The following is a 17,110-nucleotide window of genomic DNA, read 5'->3' on the forward strand; positions in this document are numbered from 1 at the left end:
AGTGAAGAGTGTGGTAACCATAAACAATCAATTCAAACCCAAAAAATAAATGTAAACACATTGAGCCATGTGGCAACAGAAGAAAACTCCAATCAAGAAACGTTTCAAAGCTTCATTTTATAACTACAAAGCCAAAGTCACATAAATAGTGCACAAAATCAAATTGTAAAGGTAAATAAACATCATCACCATTAGACATTCAAAACGAATAATGCATATTAATAAATACACTATTTGTGACAAAGAAACACTCTTTAAACCAGACTGTGAATACATCAGATTACAAGGATTTAGAATTCAGGATTTGGACATGTTATACTTACTTCTAGCCAAATTAAGACAAGCATGTGTGGGAACGGACGAACACATGTGGGCAAAAATCAAAAAGGAAAGACAAAAATGATTTGGAAAAACATCTATCTCAGGCTAAGATAAACTAACTAGAAAACTAAAATAGGCAGGTGTCAGCATGCTAACTTCTACTAAAGAAACGCAGGTCTGGGGAAAATAATATTTGCAATAGACTACACCTCTCCTAGGATCAGCATTCAATTCATTTTCATCAGCAAAGCATGTAAAACATTAGCAAAGTCCATTAGAAGGACCTTCAGGGGAAACTGCAGATCACGGGCAGGAAACATCCAAGGGGCAAGTTTAGAGAACAAGATTATAGAAGGAACTCTCTCAAACTTACTAAGTCCATCCCTTACTTAAAAATACTCCAAACTGTTTGATTTGTCATGTTGATGAGTCCACATTATGCAAAAGGGGCAATGTCCAATTATAATTGGTGCACGATTCGTGTTTGCAACATGACAGCAATCTCCCAGGTTTGGTGTGAAATAATTTCTCCTTTCCGTGTGAATCCAATAATTTCACCATTTTGCACATCACTTGTTGCAATCCATATTCTTTCCAATGGAACAAGACAATTTCAGCAGTTCACATGACAAACGTTCAGTTGAACAGTAGCAACTGCTTTAGCTTCCATTCTCCAGGTCTCAGTGTAACAGAATAAAGGTCACAGGGGAACAAGTCTTAGACAGTTTTACTATTTACTCTTTACTATTTATGAGAAACAACCTAATGGAAAAAATAATGTTAGAGGAAAAGAAATCATTCATCACTTTTACATGACTGCAATTATGAAGTCTTCAGGCCTAGTTATACTAACACAAGAAATTATAAGTGGTCTTACAACCCTGGCGGACGGTGTTAAAGCGGCTGTAAGACCGCCAGTAAAAAAATTGGAATTACGACTGTGGGGGAAACTGCCAACAAAGACAGCCACTTTAACATCCCGACCGCCACGGCGGTACAGACAAACAGCTTGGCGGTCACCACCAACAAACATGCGGAGGACAAAGTACCTCCCACAGTATCAGAACCTACCAATCCGCCACCTTTTCCGGGGCCGATTCACCGCGGACAAAAAACACGGCAGAAACAGTATCTCGAAGGGAAAATGCTCACCTCTACACACCCCACGAGGAATCCAGACGCCATGGAACCCGTCCTGCACATCCTGCCAGCCCTCATCTTCTTGTTCCTCTACCAGGAGCACGAACGCCGGCGGCGAAGACAACGGTGAGTACTGCTCCTACGACACAGGGGAGGGGGGAGGGAAAAAACAGTGACACACACACGAAATACGCAACACCCCTACCCCTACCCTCACCCACGACAACACACACACCAATACATATTGATACATTATAGTTACACCCCCCAAACCCCTCGGGAGGATTGCAAAGACAAAAGGAAATGAGTGTAACCATACAGTGGGTGGGTTGCCCACTGTTCCATCCTGGGAAGTGCAAAGCCACAGTCTCTCAAGTGGATGACAGTCTCCACTGGTTCTGGAGGGGGCATGGTGCCCAGAGTGCTTCATCCTGCTAAGGACAGAGGTAGTGGATGACAGTCTCGACTGGTTCTGGAGGGGGCATGGTGCCTAGAGTGCTTCATCCTGCTAAGGACAGAGGTAGTGGATGACAGTCTCCACTGGTTCTGGAGGGGGCATGGTGTCCAGAGTGCTTCATCCTGCTCGTGACGGACTCAGTAGCGTCAGTGCCCTTGCCGCTCATGGGCCAGCGGTGCTTGTGGCGGCGGTGCCCTGTACAGCGGTGCTTGAGGCGGCGGTGCCCTGTTCAGGTGGTGCTTGTAGCGGCAGTGCCCTGTTCAGCGGTGCTTGAGGCGGCGGTGCCCTGTTCAACTGTGCTTGAGGCAGCGGTGCCCAGTTCAGCGGTGCGTGAGGCAGCAGTGCCCAGTTCAGCGGTGCTTGAGGCAGCGGTGCCCTGTTCAGCAGTGCTTGTGGTGGCGGTGCCCTGTTCAGCGGTGCTTGTGGCGGCGGTGCCCTGTTCAGCGGTGCTTGAGGTGGCGGTGCCCTGTTCAGTGGTGTTTGAGGTGGCGGTGCCCCGTTCAGCGGTGCCCTGTTCAGCGGTGCTTGAGGCGGCGGTGCCCCGTTCAGCGCTGCTTGAGGCGGCGGTGCCGTGTTCAGCGGTGCTTGAGGCGGCGGTGCCCTGTTCAGCGGTGCTTGTAGCGGCGGTGCCCTGTTCAGCGGTGCTAGAGGCGGCCGGCTCCTTTGCATTGACTCAGCTGCTGGCGGTCCTCTCTAGCCCAGCAGGGCTTGTGCTGGCAGTCCTCTCTGTCCCAGCGGGGCTTGTGCTGGCAGTCCTCACTAGCCCAGCGGGGCTTCTGCTGGCGGTCCTCTCTGTCCCAGTGGGGCCTGTGCTGGTGGTCCTCTCTGTCCTAGCGGGGCTTGTGCTGGTGGTCCTCTCCAGCCCAGCTGGGCTTGTGCTGGCGGTCCTCTATAGCCCAGGGGGGCTTGTGCTGGTGGTCCTCTCTGTCCCGGCGGGGCTTGTGCTGGCGGTCCTCTCTAGCCCAGCGGCGCTTGTGCTGGCAGTGGCCTCCTGGGCAGCGGGGATGATGGTGTGGCCTCCTGGGCAGCGGGGAGTGGCCAGCGGGGATGATGGCGGGGGCCTCCTGGGCAGTGGGGATGATGGCGGTGGCCTCCTGGGCAGCGGGGATGATGGCGGTGGCCTCCTGGGCAGCGGGGATAATGGCAGTCTCCTCCACCGTGCTGCTCTTCCCAGACTTGCTGGGTTTCTTGTGGCCCTTCCCCACCTTGAAAGGTGTCGCAGCTGACTCCACACTCCCTCGGGACCCCAGGGAGCGGCTTTGGTGGCTGGAGTCTTCCCCCTCTCCCCCCGGGCACTGGCCAACTTTTGATGCTTGACAGGTGGGGGACTGTCCGTGCTGTGGATCCGTGCCACACTGGCTGCCCTGGTGGCTGGTGCACTCCAGATTCCGGTGACTACAGGCACCCCTGGTCCCGGAGATGTTGTGGCTGTGGTTCTAGGTTGGGACCTGGAGAGTCGGGCCCTAGGAGACGGACGGGGTGGGGGAGGTGTGGGAAAGAGGTCAAGGTTGGACAGGAAATGTTTTTTGGAGACACTGGGATGGGTAGCTGGAGGGGGTTTGGGAGTGGAGGAAGAGGTTGTGGTTGTAGGAGGTGTTTGGTGACTTTGGGTGAAGGTGCATGCGCTGGTGCTGTCGTGAGGTGGATGGCTGTTGGGTGGGTGTGTGCCTGCGTTTGTGTATCTTGGGAGGTGGCGTCACAGACACACTGGGAGAGGACACAGGGGACGTGTGAATGGTAGTGGGGGTGGTGACTGCACGTGAGCGGGGTGTGGTGGTGTGTGTGCTGGTGATAGCAGTAGTGGCTGTAGATGTAGTGCATGCAGGTGTGAGTGTAGACGAGACTGGGAGGGAGGAGGGAGACGAGGAGGAGGGGGACACAATGGAGGCAGTGGATGTTGGTTTGTCTGCATGTGTGTGATGCTTGCGTGAGTGCCTGTGGGATGTGTGGTGCTTATGTTTGCTTGAGCTTCCCTTGTGTGTTGACGTGTGTGCATGCTGGTCTGAAGGTGTGCTTGGGATAGGCTGGGGTACAGGGGATTGGGTCTGGGTGGACGAAGTTGGAGGGGGGAGGCTAGAGACGGGGACAATGGCTGCCATCAGTGCTGAGGCCAGAGTCTGAAAAGCTCTCTGAAGGGCCGTCTGACCAGAATGAATGTCCTCCAGGAATGCATTGGTTTGTTGCAACTGCCTTTCTACACCCTGGATGGCATTCAAAATGGTAGACAGCCCAACAGTGAGGGACCTGAGGAGGTCAATGGTCTCCTCACTGAGGGCAGCAGGAGTGACTGGGGCAGGGCCTGAGGTGCCTGGGGCGAAGGTGATGCCCACCCTCCTGGGTGAGCGGGCACGGGGCAAAGGCTGAGGGGCTGCTGGGAGGGCAGTGCTGGTAGGGGGGTGGCGGCTGTACCTGTAGATGCTGGGGGCACAGATGTTGCCGCCACCACAAGGGAGCTCCCATCAGAGGACGAGTCCGTGTCGCTGGTGTCAGCTCCTGTCCCCGTGGTGGAGCTCCCATCGCCCTCAGTCCCACTCATGAACTCTGAGTCCGTAGTGTCGCCCTGCAGGGCCATGTGGGATGCAGCTCCCTCGTGCTCCAGTGCCACTGCTCCTCCGCCTGATGATGCTAATGCACACAAGAACAGGGAGACCACAAAAAAGGGGGGGGGGCGACAGAAGAAAGACATGTTGAGTGCATGCATTACCGCCACCGTTGGCGGACATGACAGACACAGAAGCCCCCTGCACTACGCCGCGCTCTTGGGCTCCACTGTTCAATCCCTGGGAAATGACCTACAAGGCTATGGATGACATCTGCACACATGGATGACACAGGGGCATGACTAGGTGTACTTGGCACTCTACAGAGGTGGGGTGCCACGTGGCCTGCCTTACGGAGGGACCTTACCTACTAAACTCGCCCTGGCCTAGGGAAACCCACAGCCCACCTCCCCCACCCACACACCTCCACTGCACGCTAAATCAGCAGGATGAGAGTGAACTCACCCCCTTGTGGCTGCTGTGATGCCCTCAAGCGCCCATCCAACTCCGGGTACGCCACCGCCAGGATCCTGAACATCAGGGGGGTCATGGTGCGACGGGCACCCCTCCCACATTGGGAGGCCACCCCCAGCTGAGCCTCCGACGTCTTCTTGCTCCAGCGGTGAATGTCCTCCCATCTTTTACGGCAGTGGGTGCTCCGTCTGTGGTAGACCCCCAGGGTCCGGACTTCCTTGTCGATGGCACGCCAAATATCTTTTCTCTGGTGGGCACTGACCTACATGATTTGTACAGGGGGAAGAGAAACTTATTACCAACTGCACCGTCACAGTCATTGGCCCCCATCCCTACCCTTGCCATGTGGCACATGCACTCACCGTCATTTCATGCACGCCGCAATCTCCCTCCCTCCATCTTACATCCACCCCACTCCACACAGGCATAGCCCATACAGCATGCTCCCAGTGTACTTACCTGTTTGTCTGGAGGACCGTAGAGTAGCGTGTACTGGGGGAGGACCCCGTCCACGAGTTTCCAATGTGAAGGCAGGGGCCCTTTCCCCAGACACTCGAGCCATTGTCTTTTCCAGACTGAGGTCACAGCAGCACTAGCAGTGTAGGTCCTCTCCTGTCGAAGATCAGGTTTCTAGTGATTGAACAGATAGAAAATGGCGGTCACGTCGGCGGCAGTGCATGCCATCACCACTGGCGTACATCGTCATTGGCTACTGGGAATCATAGGGTCCAATGTTAACCAACGCAGCATTGCGCAGCGGTCTTCGACCACCTACCGCAACAGTGTACAACGCCAGCGTAGTTACCTAACATCCCATTGTCCCACTTTAGAGGTCAGGCAGCCGCCATTTCAGGGGCCCACATGACTTAATTTTTAACTGCGTCACACATACCTAGGCCTACACTCAACACACATATAGCCTACTTTTCGGATTAGGATTTGTGTTCTGTGTAAGCTGTGGGTACGTGCCTCTGAGTTGGTTGACTCTGTGCTCGCTTTTGTCCTTCATTGTCCTTTATAGGCACCGTCCACTGGGACATGTGAGGAGATGGCGGCATCCTCGGTGTACATACCGCTGGTGGACCTGTCGACAATGGAGGAAAGACATGTGATCATCACATACAGGCTTGACCGTGCCACAATCCAGGAACTGTGTACCCAGCAGGAGCCAGACCTGATGTCAGCTATCCGCCATCCCACAGGAATCCCCCCTCAAGTGCAGGTGCTGTCAGTGCTCCATTTCCTTGCAAGTGGGTCATTTGAAACAACAGTGGCCATAGCATCAGGGATTTCCCAGCCTGTTTTCCAACGTGTTGTCCAGAGTGTTGTCTGCCCTGCTGAAACACATGCAGAGCTACATCGTTTTCCCTCAGATGGAGGATTTGCCTACAGTGAAAGGTGATTTCTATGGCCTGGGACATATCCCCAACATCATAGGTGCCATTGATGGGACCCATGTGGCTTTGGTTCCCCCACACAGAAGTGAACAGGTGTACAGAAACCGGAAGAGTTATCATTCCATTAATCTGCAGATGGTGTTTTTGTCAGACCAGTACATCTCCCATGTGAATGCCAAGTTCCCTGGCTCACTGCATGACTCCTACATTCTGCGGAATAGCAGCATCCCTTATGTGATGGGGCAACTCCAGAGGCACCGTGTGTGGCTATTAGGTGAGCACCTGGAAGCAAGACAGTGGGAATGGTTGTTTGGGTCTGGGGAAATCCCTACAGGTTAGTGTGTGTCTAACAGTTGTCCCTAGCCATTTGCAGGTGACTCTGGTTACCCCAACCGGTCATGGCTACTGACCCCAGTGAGGAATCCCAGGACAAGGGCAGAGGAACGCTACAATGAGGCCCATGGGTGAAATCGGCAGATTATCGAACGGACCTTCGGCCTCCTGAAGGCCAGGTTCAGGTGCCTCCATATGACAGGTGGATCCCTATTCTACTCACCAAAGAAGGTGTGCCAGAACATCGTGGCCTACTGTATGCTTCACAACTTAGCTTTGCGACGACAGGTGCCTTTTCTGCAGGAGGATGGTCCAGATGGCGGTGTTGTTGCAGCTGTGGCGCCTGTGGACAGTGAAGACGAGGAAGCTGAAAAAGAGGACATGGACAACAGGAACTCGGTGATCCTGCAATATTTCCAGTGAGACACAGGTAAGGGTACAGACCTGCCTACTACATGTACTTTGACACTACTACCTCTCTACTGTCTGTCGTTTTCACCCAGTGTATGGTCACTGAGTTGTCACTTTCCCTTACGATTTCACAGATGTGGGTCCCACTGTGTGACATCTGCTTTGTTTCCTCATGGACTAGAGCTGTGTGACATAGGTATGTTGACATTACAATAGAAAGAGCATTTTGTCACTGTAATTGCTAATACACTATTTCAAAATCACACACAGACTCCAGATTGTTTTGTGCTTCAAGGGTGTTTATTTAAGTGCTCAATATTGGAGGGGGTTGTAAAGTGGTGAGGGGTGATGGTGGAGGAATGTCCATGGCATCGTTTTCTGTCTTTGTCCTGGATCTCAGGGACCGTTTGCGGGGTGATTCTCCCTCTGCAGGGGGGGGGGTGCTGGTGTGGTGATCCTGTGGCGGTGCCTACTGTCCACTAGCGCCGGCGGAGGTGGGGGGCAGTTCATCGTCCTGGCTAGTGTCAGGGGCCCCTTGTTGTGCCACAGTGTCCCTCCTGGTGTTGAGTACTTCCTTCAGCACCCCTACGATGGTGCCCAGGGTGGAATTGATGGTTCTGAGTTCCTCCCTGAAGCCCAAATACTTTTCCTCCTGCAGGCACTGGGTCTCCTGAAACTTGGCCAGTACCATTGCCATTGTCTCCTGGGAGTGGTGGTAGGCTCCCATGATGGAGGAGGGGGCCTCGTGGAGAGTGGGTTCCCTGGGCCTGTCCTCTCCCTGTCACACGGCAGCCCACCCAGTTCACTTGTGTTCCTGGGCCTCCGTCCCCTGGACTGTGTGCCCACTACCACTGCCCCCAGGTCCCTGTTGTTGTTGGGGTGGTGGGTTAGCCTGGGTTCCCTGTAGTGGTGGACACACTGCTGATTGACGTGTCCTGGGGACAGAGGTATGGGCCCGCTGGGTGGGTGCTGTGCTGGTGTTTCCAGAGGGGGGAAGCTCTGTAGTGGCCTGTGACTGGGTGATGGGAACCGATTGTCCTGAGGTCCCCGATGAGCCGGGCTGGTCATCTAGATCCAGCTGGACAGAGCTGCTGTCATCACTGTGGGCCTCTTCTGTTGGTGGTGTGGACATGTGTGGACCCTCCTGTCCGGTGACGTTGGGTAGGGGTCCTGCAGGGGTATAAAAGGATGTTTATTACATCTGTGTGTGCCATGGTGTGCAATGGGTGGGTGACCGTGTACCCCAGTGCTTGCATTCCTGTGTGGGACCTTGTGTGATGATGGTTTAGGGGGGTGTATGGGTATGTGCAGTGGACATGCTTTGGTGATGGGTGTCCTTGCTTTGGTGTTGCATGCAGGCAGGGCTTGGTGTTGGGATGTGTGGTTTGTGATGTTGGGACATTTGTGAGGAGTTGGAGTGATGGGATGAGGGTGAGGGTGGGGGTATGTGATGGCATGCAGGTAGGGTGGGGGATGTAATAGTTAAGATTTGACTTACCGGAGTCCATTCCACCATCTACTCCTGCGAATCCCTCAGGATGCAGAATCGGCAAGACCTGCTCCTCCCATGTTGTTAGTTGTGGGGGAGGAGATGGGGGTCCGCTGCCAGTCTGCTGTACCGCAAGGTGGTGTCTTGAGACCACGGAACTCACCTTCCCCGTAGGTCGTTCCACCTCTTCCTGATGTCATCCCTATTTCTTGGGTGCTGTCCCACTGTGTTGACCTTGCCCACTATTATTCGCCATAGCTCCATCTTCCTAGCAATGGAAGTGTGCTGCACCTGTGATCCGAATAGCTGTGGCTCAACCCGGACGATTTCCTCCACCATAACCCTGAGCTCCTCCTCCGAGAACCTGGGGTGTCTTTGCCGTGCCATGGGGTGGTGTGGGTGATGTGTGGGGTGGAGTGTGTGCTGATAAGAGTGCTGATATGTAGTGGTGTGTTGTGTGAGGTGCGTGGACGTTATGTGGGTGATGGTCTGGTGTGCCTGTGGATGCTTGGTAGTAGTTTGTAGTGTCTCTCTCTGTGCTTCGTTCTCAATTTTTGTCGTAGGGGTTTGTGGGTGATGTGGGTGGGTGTTTTATATTGTATTGGGTGTGTGGGAGTGCTGTGTGTATGTGTATGAGGTGTGTGTATTTTGAATTGTCCAATGTGGCTGTGTTTTGTAAATGTGTGTGTACCACCAATGGAATACCGCGGTTGAAAGACCGCTGCGTGGATTCGTGTGTCGTGATAGTGTGGGCGTATTTCTGTTAGAGTGACGGTGTCGGTTTTGTTATCGCCAGTTTATCACTGACCTTTGGTGTGGTGGACTTGTGTGGGTGTCTGAGTTTTGGCGGATTCCGTGCTGTGGGTCATAATAGCTGTGGCGGATTTCCACGGCTGTGTGTTGGCGGTCTTCTGCACGGCAGTAATCGGCTTTTACCGCCAATGTTGTAATGAGGGCCATAGTGCATTAATATCATTATTAATCAAACAAATATAAAATGCAAACTTATAAATTCAGCATCAATAATATATAATCAGAATATGAAAAAAACATTTAGTTAATATTTGCAATCTTTGTTAAAGCATCACATTATTTATGACAGAAGTGCATTTATGTTTTTAATAAAACGTGATCACTTTTAAAATATGTGTCAATGCAGCTTTTTCTTTGTTAGGCTTTAAAACATCTGGTTCATTAAAAGCATTACTAAATTTTACTCTCCAACACCTCCTCTCCTCTACACAGACCCTCCCACCATCTGACCCCCTCTCTCTACTCCCCTCCTCCCTCCTCCCTCTTCCCCTTCATCTTCGTTCCTCTCCTCTCTTCTCCTCTTCCCTGATCCTCCTCTCCCTTCCCTTCTCTCCTTCTCTGTCACTCTCCCTCTTCTCTCTCCCTTTCTTCTCTCTCCCTTTCCCATTCCCTGTCTCCTTCCCTCACCTCTCCTCCCCTGTCTGCCCTCCTCTCTCCCTTCCTCTTTGATCTTCCCTGCCTTCTCGCTCTCCTCCCCTTCTCTCACCTTATTATCCTCTCCTCTCTTCTCCTCTCCTCCCTGGCCCTTCTCTCCACTCCACCTCTCCCCCACTCTCTTGTCTCCCCTGAACCTCTTTGCCTTCTCCCTCCTCCTGCTCCTCCCCTCTCCACATCATCCATCTCCCTCTCCTCTCCTCCCTTCCATTCTCCTAGCCCTCTATGTCCCTCTTCCTCTCCCTGATCATCTCCACCCTCTCTTATCTTCTCCTCTCCACTGCTCTCTACTCCCCCTCTAGTCCTCTCCTCTCCTCCCCCCATCTGCCCTTCCCCTTCCCTTCCCTTGTCTCATTGGCCCTCTCTTCCCTCTCTCGCTCTCTTCCACTCAACTGTCCATCCCTATCTCCTCTCACCTCCTCTTCTCTCACACCCAATATTATCTCTATTCTCCCTCCCTGCCCTCCTCCTTCCTCCCCTATCATCTTCGTTCCTGTCTTCTCCTCTCTTCCCTGACCCTCCTCTCCATTCTCGTCCCTTTCTTTTCCCTCTATTTTCCCTCCTATCCTCATCACTCCTCTCCCATCTTCCCGCCCTTATCTCTCCTCTCCTCCCCTTCCCTCACAATCTCTTCTCTCCCCTTCACTCACTACCTCTCCACCTTCCCCTTCCCTCCCCTCCCTGCCCTTCCTCTTTCCACTTGACCTCATCCACCTTCCCCTCTCCCCTGAACCTCCTTCCCTTCTTCCTCTTCTCTCCTCTCATCTAACTCCATCTCTCCCTCTCCTCTCCTCCCCACTGACTTACCATCTTCTCCTTTTCCTTCCCTGCCCCTCTTCTTCTCTATCCCTCTTCCTATCTCCTCTACTATCCTCTCTTTTCCTATCTTCCCCCTCCACCTTCCCTTCTCCCTTTCTGTAACTCTCCATATCTCCTTTCCTCTCCGCTTTTCTCTTTTCACCTCCTTCCCCTTTTATTCCCTTTTACTCTCTCTTCTCTTCCCTTTCTCTTCCTAATCTCTCTTCCTCTTCCACTGTACATCCCTATCCCCTCTCACCTTTTCTCCTCTACTCTGACTCTCCCCATTGCTGCCTTCTTTTTCTAAGTCACTCCTCCCTCCCCTGTTCTTCATTCCTCCCCTCTGTCCCTCCCCTTACATCTTCCGTCCCTTCTCCTTCTACTCTAACCGTCCCCCCACATCTTCCTTCACTTTTCCCTCTCCTCACCTCAACCCCCCCTTCCCTTCTTCTCTTTCTCCTTCCTCTCTGTTACTCTTTCGCATCCTCTCTCTCTTTCTCTCTCCCACGGACCCTCCCCTTTCATCTTCCTTCTCACTCTCTCTTCTCCGCTCCTTTCCCCTCCCTTTCCCTTCCATCCATTCCCCTCCCCTTTTCTCATGCCTTCCCTCCATTCTCTCTCTCCTCCCCCTCTTCTCTGTTTCTCTACTATAAACTCACCTCATCCCATGAACCTCCCTTTCTTTCCCTTCCATTCCCCTCTCCCTCTTAGTCCCTCTCCATATTTCTGGGTTTTCACTCCCTTACCCTCCACTTCCTCCATTCCATCCTCTCCCTCTCTATTATCCGTCCTCTTCCTCCCTCTCCCTTGCCCACTCCCTATTTCTTCTCCTTTCCCTGCCCTTCCCATCCCATTATCCCTCCCTTCTTTCTCTCCTCCCCTCTATTCCCCACCTCTCCTCTCCATCCCTCCCATCTTCTCCGTTCCCTTCTATTCCTTTTCCTTCCCCTCTGTCCGTCTCCCTTTAACCTTCACTCCTTTTCTCGTCTGTGACCCTCCCTTCCCGTCTTCCTCCCCCTCCCCTCTCTACTCCTCTCATCCCCCTCCCCTTAACTTCCCTTCCTTTTCTCTTAGTCTCCCACTGCCCATCCCTATCCCCTGTCACCTCCTCTGACCCTTCCCTCCTATCTTCCATCCCTTGTCTCTCTCCTCCACTCCTTCCTCCCCTCCTCTTCATCCCTCTCCTCTCTCTCTTCACCCTCCTCTCCCCTCTTTTCCCATAACATCTCCTTCTCTCTTCCTCCTCTTTTTCTCTCCCCTTGCCTCCCCTCCCTCCTTCTTTCACTCCTCCATTATCTTCCCTCCCAGCTTATCTCTGTTCCTGTCATCTCCTATCTCCATATCTCCCCTCTCCCATGACCCTCCTCTCCCGTCCTTTCCTTCACTTCCCCTCTCCCTCTCTATCCCTCTCTCTCCTCTCTTTTCCTCACCCTTCCCTTCCCCTCCCTCTCTCTTTCTATCCCTATCCTCCCTCTTCTCTCCCCTATCGCACAGCCCATCCCAATACCCTTTCACCTCTTCTCCTCTGACCCTCCCATCTTCCCTCACTTCCCTCTTTCACCCTTTCCTTTCCCTCCTCTTCATTCCTCTCTTCTGACCCCCTTGCATCTTCCCTCACTTCTTCCTCTCTTCTCCTCTGACCCTCCCCTCACATCTTCCTGCCCTTCTGCCTCTCCTCCCTCTCTATTCATCTCCCTCTCCTCTCATCACCTCCCTATTTCTACCCTTCTTTTCTTTCTCTCTCTGTCCTTCTCCTCCTTCACTCCCTCCTTCTCTTCCTCTTTCTCTCCTTTTCATTGCTCTTCCCTTCTTATCCCCTTTACCACCTCTTCTCTTCTACTCTGACCTTTGCTTTTCTTCTTCCCTTCATTTTCTCTCTCCCCTTCTCCTCTCTTTTCCCTTCCCCTCACCTCCCATTCCCACTCTCTTCTCCCACACCTCCCTGCCCATCTTCCCTCCTTTCTCTCTCTCCTCTCCTCATCGCCTCCCCCTCTTTTCTCAGTTTCTCCCCTCTCCACTCCTCTCCCTGAACCATCCTCTCCCTTCCCTTACCCTCTCTGTCCCTCTCATACTCCCTCTCACCTCCTCTCCTTTCCCCTCCTGTGACCTTCTTCCCTTCCTTTTCCTCTCCTCACCCCCTCCCCTTCACCCCTTCTCCCCTCTCTCTCTCTCTCCATTCCTCTCCTCTCTTCCTGGTTTTCTTTTCTTTTGGCTTTGCCCATCCCTGTCCCTTTTCACTTATCTACTCCTCTGACCCTCCTTTCCCATCATGCCTCCCTTCTCTCTCTCTTCCACTCATCCCTTCTTTCCCTTCTCTCCCCTCTCAACATGCCTCCCCTCTCCTCCCATCTTGCCTCTCTCCTCTCTCTATTGACCTTTTTCTCCTTTCCTTTCCCTTTCCATCCTTCCCTTTTCTACTTCTCTGTCACTCACCCTCTTCCTCTCTCTCCCTTTCCTTATCTTCCATCCTTCACTCTCCTCACTTCTGTTCTCTGTTCCTCTACTCTCCTCTCCTGTCTTCGCCATCACCTCTACTCTTCTCTCCACTCCCCGCCCCTCCCATATTCACTCCCTATTCTCTCTACTCGCTTTCTCTCTTTTCTGGTCCTCTCTCCCTTCCCTTCTCTTTTCCTTCTAAGTCCCTTTACCTCTCTATCACTTTCTCACTCCTTATCTACTCTCCTCTCCTTCCCTCCCCTTTCCTCTCCTCCAGTCCCCTCTTCTCTTCTCTCTATCATGACCCTCCTCTCCCTTGCCTTCCCTCTATATTCCGCTCCTTCTCTCTCCCTTTCCAACACCCTCTCCTTTCTTCTTTCCTTTTCCTCCCATCCCCTCTCCCCCTCCTCTCCCATCTTCACTCCTTCCTCTCTCTCCTCCCTTTTATTTCTCCCCTCTCCTTCTCTCCCTTCCCCTATCCACTCCACCTTTCCCCACCCCACTCCCCTGACCCTTCTTCCCTTCCCTTCTTCTTTTCCTCTATGACCCTCTCCTTCTCTCACCCTTTCCCACTTCCTATCTTTTTTACTCCCTTCTCCTCTACCCCTGCTCCCCCATTTTTCCTCCCTTTTCTCTTTCCTCCCCTCCTCGCCTCTCTTTCTCTTCCCTCCCTACTCCAACTCTCTTTACCACACCCCTGAACCTCCTTCTCTTCCCTCCTGTCCTCTCCATCCATCTCCTTCTGCTTTCCTTCCTTCCCTCTGACTGATCTTCTTTTCCTTTCACGTTTTCCCTTCCCTTCCCTTCTCCCTCTCTGTCCCTCTTCCTATCTCCCCTCTTTGTCTCTCCTCTGTTCTCTCTTCTTTTCCTCTCCTTGCCCCTCCCTTTGCCATCCCTCTCTTCTCCTCTCCCACTTCCTCTTCATTCCTCTCAACTCCCTTCTCATACCTTCCCTCCCTTCTTCCTCTCTTCTCCTCTGACAGTCCCCTTTCATCTTCCTTTCCTTCCCACCCTCTCTCTCTTCCCCTCCTCTGCCCTCCCTTCCCTTTCCCTCCTGTCTCATTTACCCATGCCTCTCCTTCCATCTTTCCTACCTTCTCTCTCTCCTCCACTCCTCTCCCTCTTCACTGTTTCTCTCCTCTCCCCATCCTTTCCTTTTCCTTTTCTTCTTCTCTCCCTCTATGTCCCTCTCCGTATTTCTGTTTTCTACTCATCTTCTCCTTTCCTATATTACTCTCTCCTCTACTTTGACTCTTCCTTCCTTTATCACCCGCCATTTTCCTCTCTCTTTTTCCCATTCCCCATCTCCTCTCATCTCCCCTCTCCCTTGACCCGCCTCCCCTTTCCCTTCTCTTCTCTTCCCTTCCCTTCCCCCTCTCTCTCTCTGCTCCTATCCTCCCTCCCTCTTCCTCTCCCACTTCCCATCCTTATTCCCTCTCATCTCTTCTCCTCTCCTCTGACTCTCCCGTCCTATCTTCCCTCCCTGCTCTCTCCTCCACTCCTCCCTCACCCTCCTCCTCTCCATTCCTCTCCTTTCTTCTAACCCCTCCCACATCTTCTCTCCCTTCCCCTCTCCTTCCCTCTCTCCCCCTCTCTTCATTCCCTTCTCGCTCTCCTCTCCCTCTTCTCTCCTCCTTCTATCCCCCCTTCTCTCCTCTCTGTTCCTCTCTACCTCCCCTCTCCTCTCCTCTCCTTTCCACTTCTCCCCTAATCTCCCTGCCCCTTTTCCTAACGCTCCTTCCCTTCCCTCCCTCTCTATCCCGCACCCTCTTCCTCTCTTTCTTTCTCTTTCTCTCCATTTCCCACTCCCTATCTCCTCTTCTCTCATTTTTCCTCTACCTTGACCCTCCTCCTCTTTCCCTTCTCTTCTCCTGTCCCTTAGTCTCTTTCTTCTTATTCTCTCTCTCTCTTCCTCTCTCTCCCTCTCTCACTGCCCGTCCCTATCCCCTCTCACCTCTTCTCCTCTAAACCTTCCCTCCCTTATTTCTCGCCTCCAGCTCCTCTTCATTCCTCTCCTCTTCTTTGACCCTCCTGTCACATCTTCCCTCCCATCTCCTCTGCTTTCTTCTCCTCTCCTCCTCTCTCCTCCTCTCTCCTCTGACCCTTCACTCCCATTTTCTCTTCCTTCTCCTCGCACTCCTCTCTTCTCTCTATCTGTTTTTCCTCCCCCCTTTCCTCTCTGTTCCTCTGTCCCTCCCCTATCGTCTCCTCTCCCTGCCTCACTTTTATAACTCTCCTACTCTTTCCCTCCCCTTCTACATCTCTCCCCTTCTCTCCCTTTCTCACTCCCTGTCTCCACTCCTCCCTCTCCCTCACTTCCCCTCTCCTTTGCTCTCCTCTTTACCTCGACCCTTCTCTCCATCCTATCCTTTCCCATCTCCTATCCCTCTATGTCCTTCTCCCTTTCTCTCCCTGGTCCACACCTTATCTCCTATCCCATCCCTAGTCCTCTTATCTGCTCCAATACTCTCCCATACCATCTCCTCTCTTCCTCTTCCCATCCCTCCCCAACTCTCCTTCCTTTCCTTTCTCCCTGTGTCCTTTCTCCTCTTTCTCCCACTCCCTAGCTCCTCTCCTATCTTGTCATACACTCCCCTCTCAATCACCCCCTCTCCTCTCTGACCTCCGTCTCCCTTCTCTTCCCCTCTACCTCTCTGTCCCCCCGTCCTTCTGCCTTGCTCTCCTTCTCCCACTCCCTATATCCTGCCATCTGTTCTCTTCCCCTCTCCTTCATGGGATGTAAGAGAGGCAGTCTCCCTGGCCCTGGAAGAACCCGCTAGTACTGGTGTCAGCTGCAGACAGAGTCCTCATTCTATTAGGGGAACTGTCCTTCCAGCTGTCCATGGTGTTCCCCCATCACTGTCCAAGCCCAAGTGATAGCGCCCAGCCTCTTTCTTGTGCAAGAGCTTATAGGTGTGGGTGGAATGTTCTAGATGAAGGCCAGCCCTGGCCAATCTTGGGATGCCATATCACCCATCCGTCCGGGGAACCGTCCTTAACCACGAGTTGTAAACAACGCAGACGTTTCCCACGCAAGCGTAACCACACTTGCTGGAACAATGCATGGCTTCATCCGTGCTTTAACCACGCATGTGCTAAACTACGCATATGCGTGGTTAAGGCACAGAAAAAGCCATATGTTGTACGGGGGAGGACGTTGAGGACGAGGTGAGGTAAGTGGGACAGGAGTGAGGGGTGAATTAAAGGATTGGGGGTTCCGATTTCGGGGTAGGCTATGTTTGTTTTAGGAGCGGAAGTGGTGGGATTTGGGTTTTTTTTTTATTGAGGGTGGGGGCAGGGTAGTTTATTTTTAAAAGGCTGGTGGATTGTTTACTGAAGGGCGGAAGGAGAGAAGAGGAGGAAAGATCTGGAGAGGATGCAGTGATGTAAGTGGGGTTGGGACAGGGTTGATGGGTAGATTTTAGCGGTGGGGTGGATTTCAGGCTTAGGGTGGGTGGGGTTGGAGTAGTTTTTTCTTAGGTTTCAGTGCGGGTGGAGGGGTTGGGGTTATTTTATCTTTAGGGGTGGGGGTGGGGCGGTTGGGATCGTTTTTTTCTAGGGCTTAGGATGGGTTGGGAGGTCAGGGTAGTTTGCTTATTGGGGGAAGGTATTAGGACTCAGGGCGGGTGGGGGGTGTTGGGGTAGTTTAGCTTTTAGGGGCAGGGTGTGGGGTTAAAATAGTGTTTTTTTAGGGCTCAGGGTGGGTGGGAGGGATGGGTAGTTTAGGTATTTGGGGTGGGGGTAGTTTTGGGCCTCAGGGTGCGTGGGGGGTTGCATGAAAGAACGATGCATGCCATTTCACATGCCGTTTCCACACATGCCTTTACACTAGACATGCGTTGTAAAG

The sequence above is a fragment of the Pleurodeles waltl genome, chromosome 1_2 (genome assembly GCF_031143425.1).
Source record: "Pleurodeles waltl isolate 20211129_DDA chromosome 1_2, aPleWal1.hap1.20221129, whole genome shotgun sequence".
Classification (NCBI taxonomy): Eukaryota; Metazoa; Chordata; class Amphibia; order Caudata; family Salamandridae; genus Pleurodeles; species Pleurodeles waltl.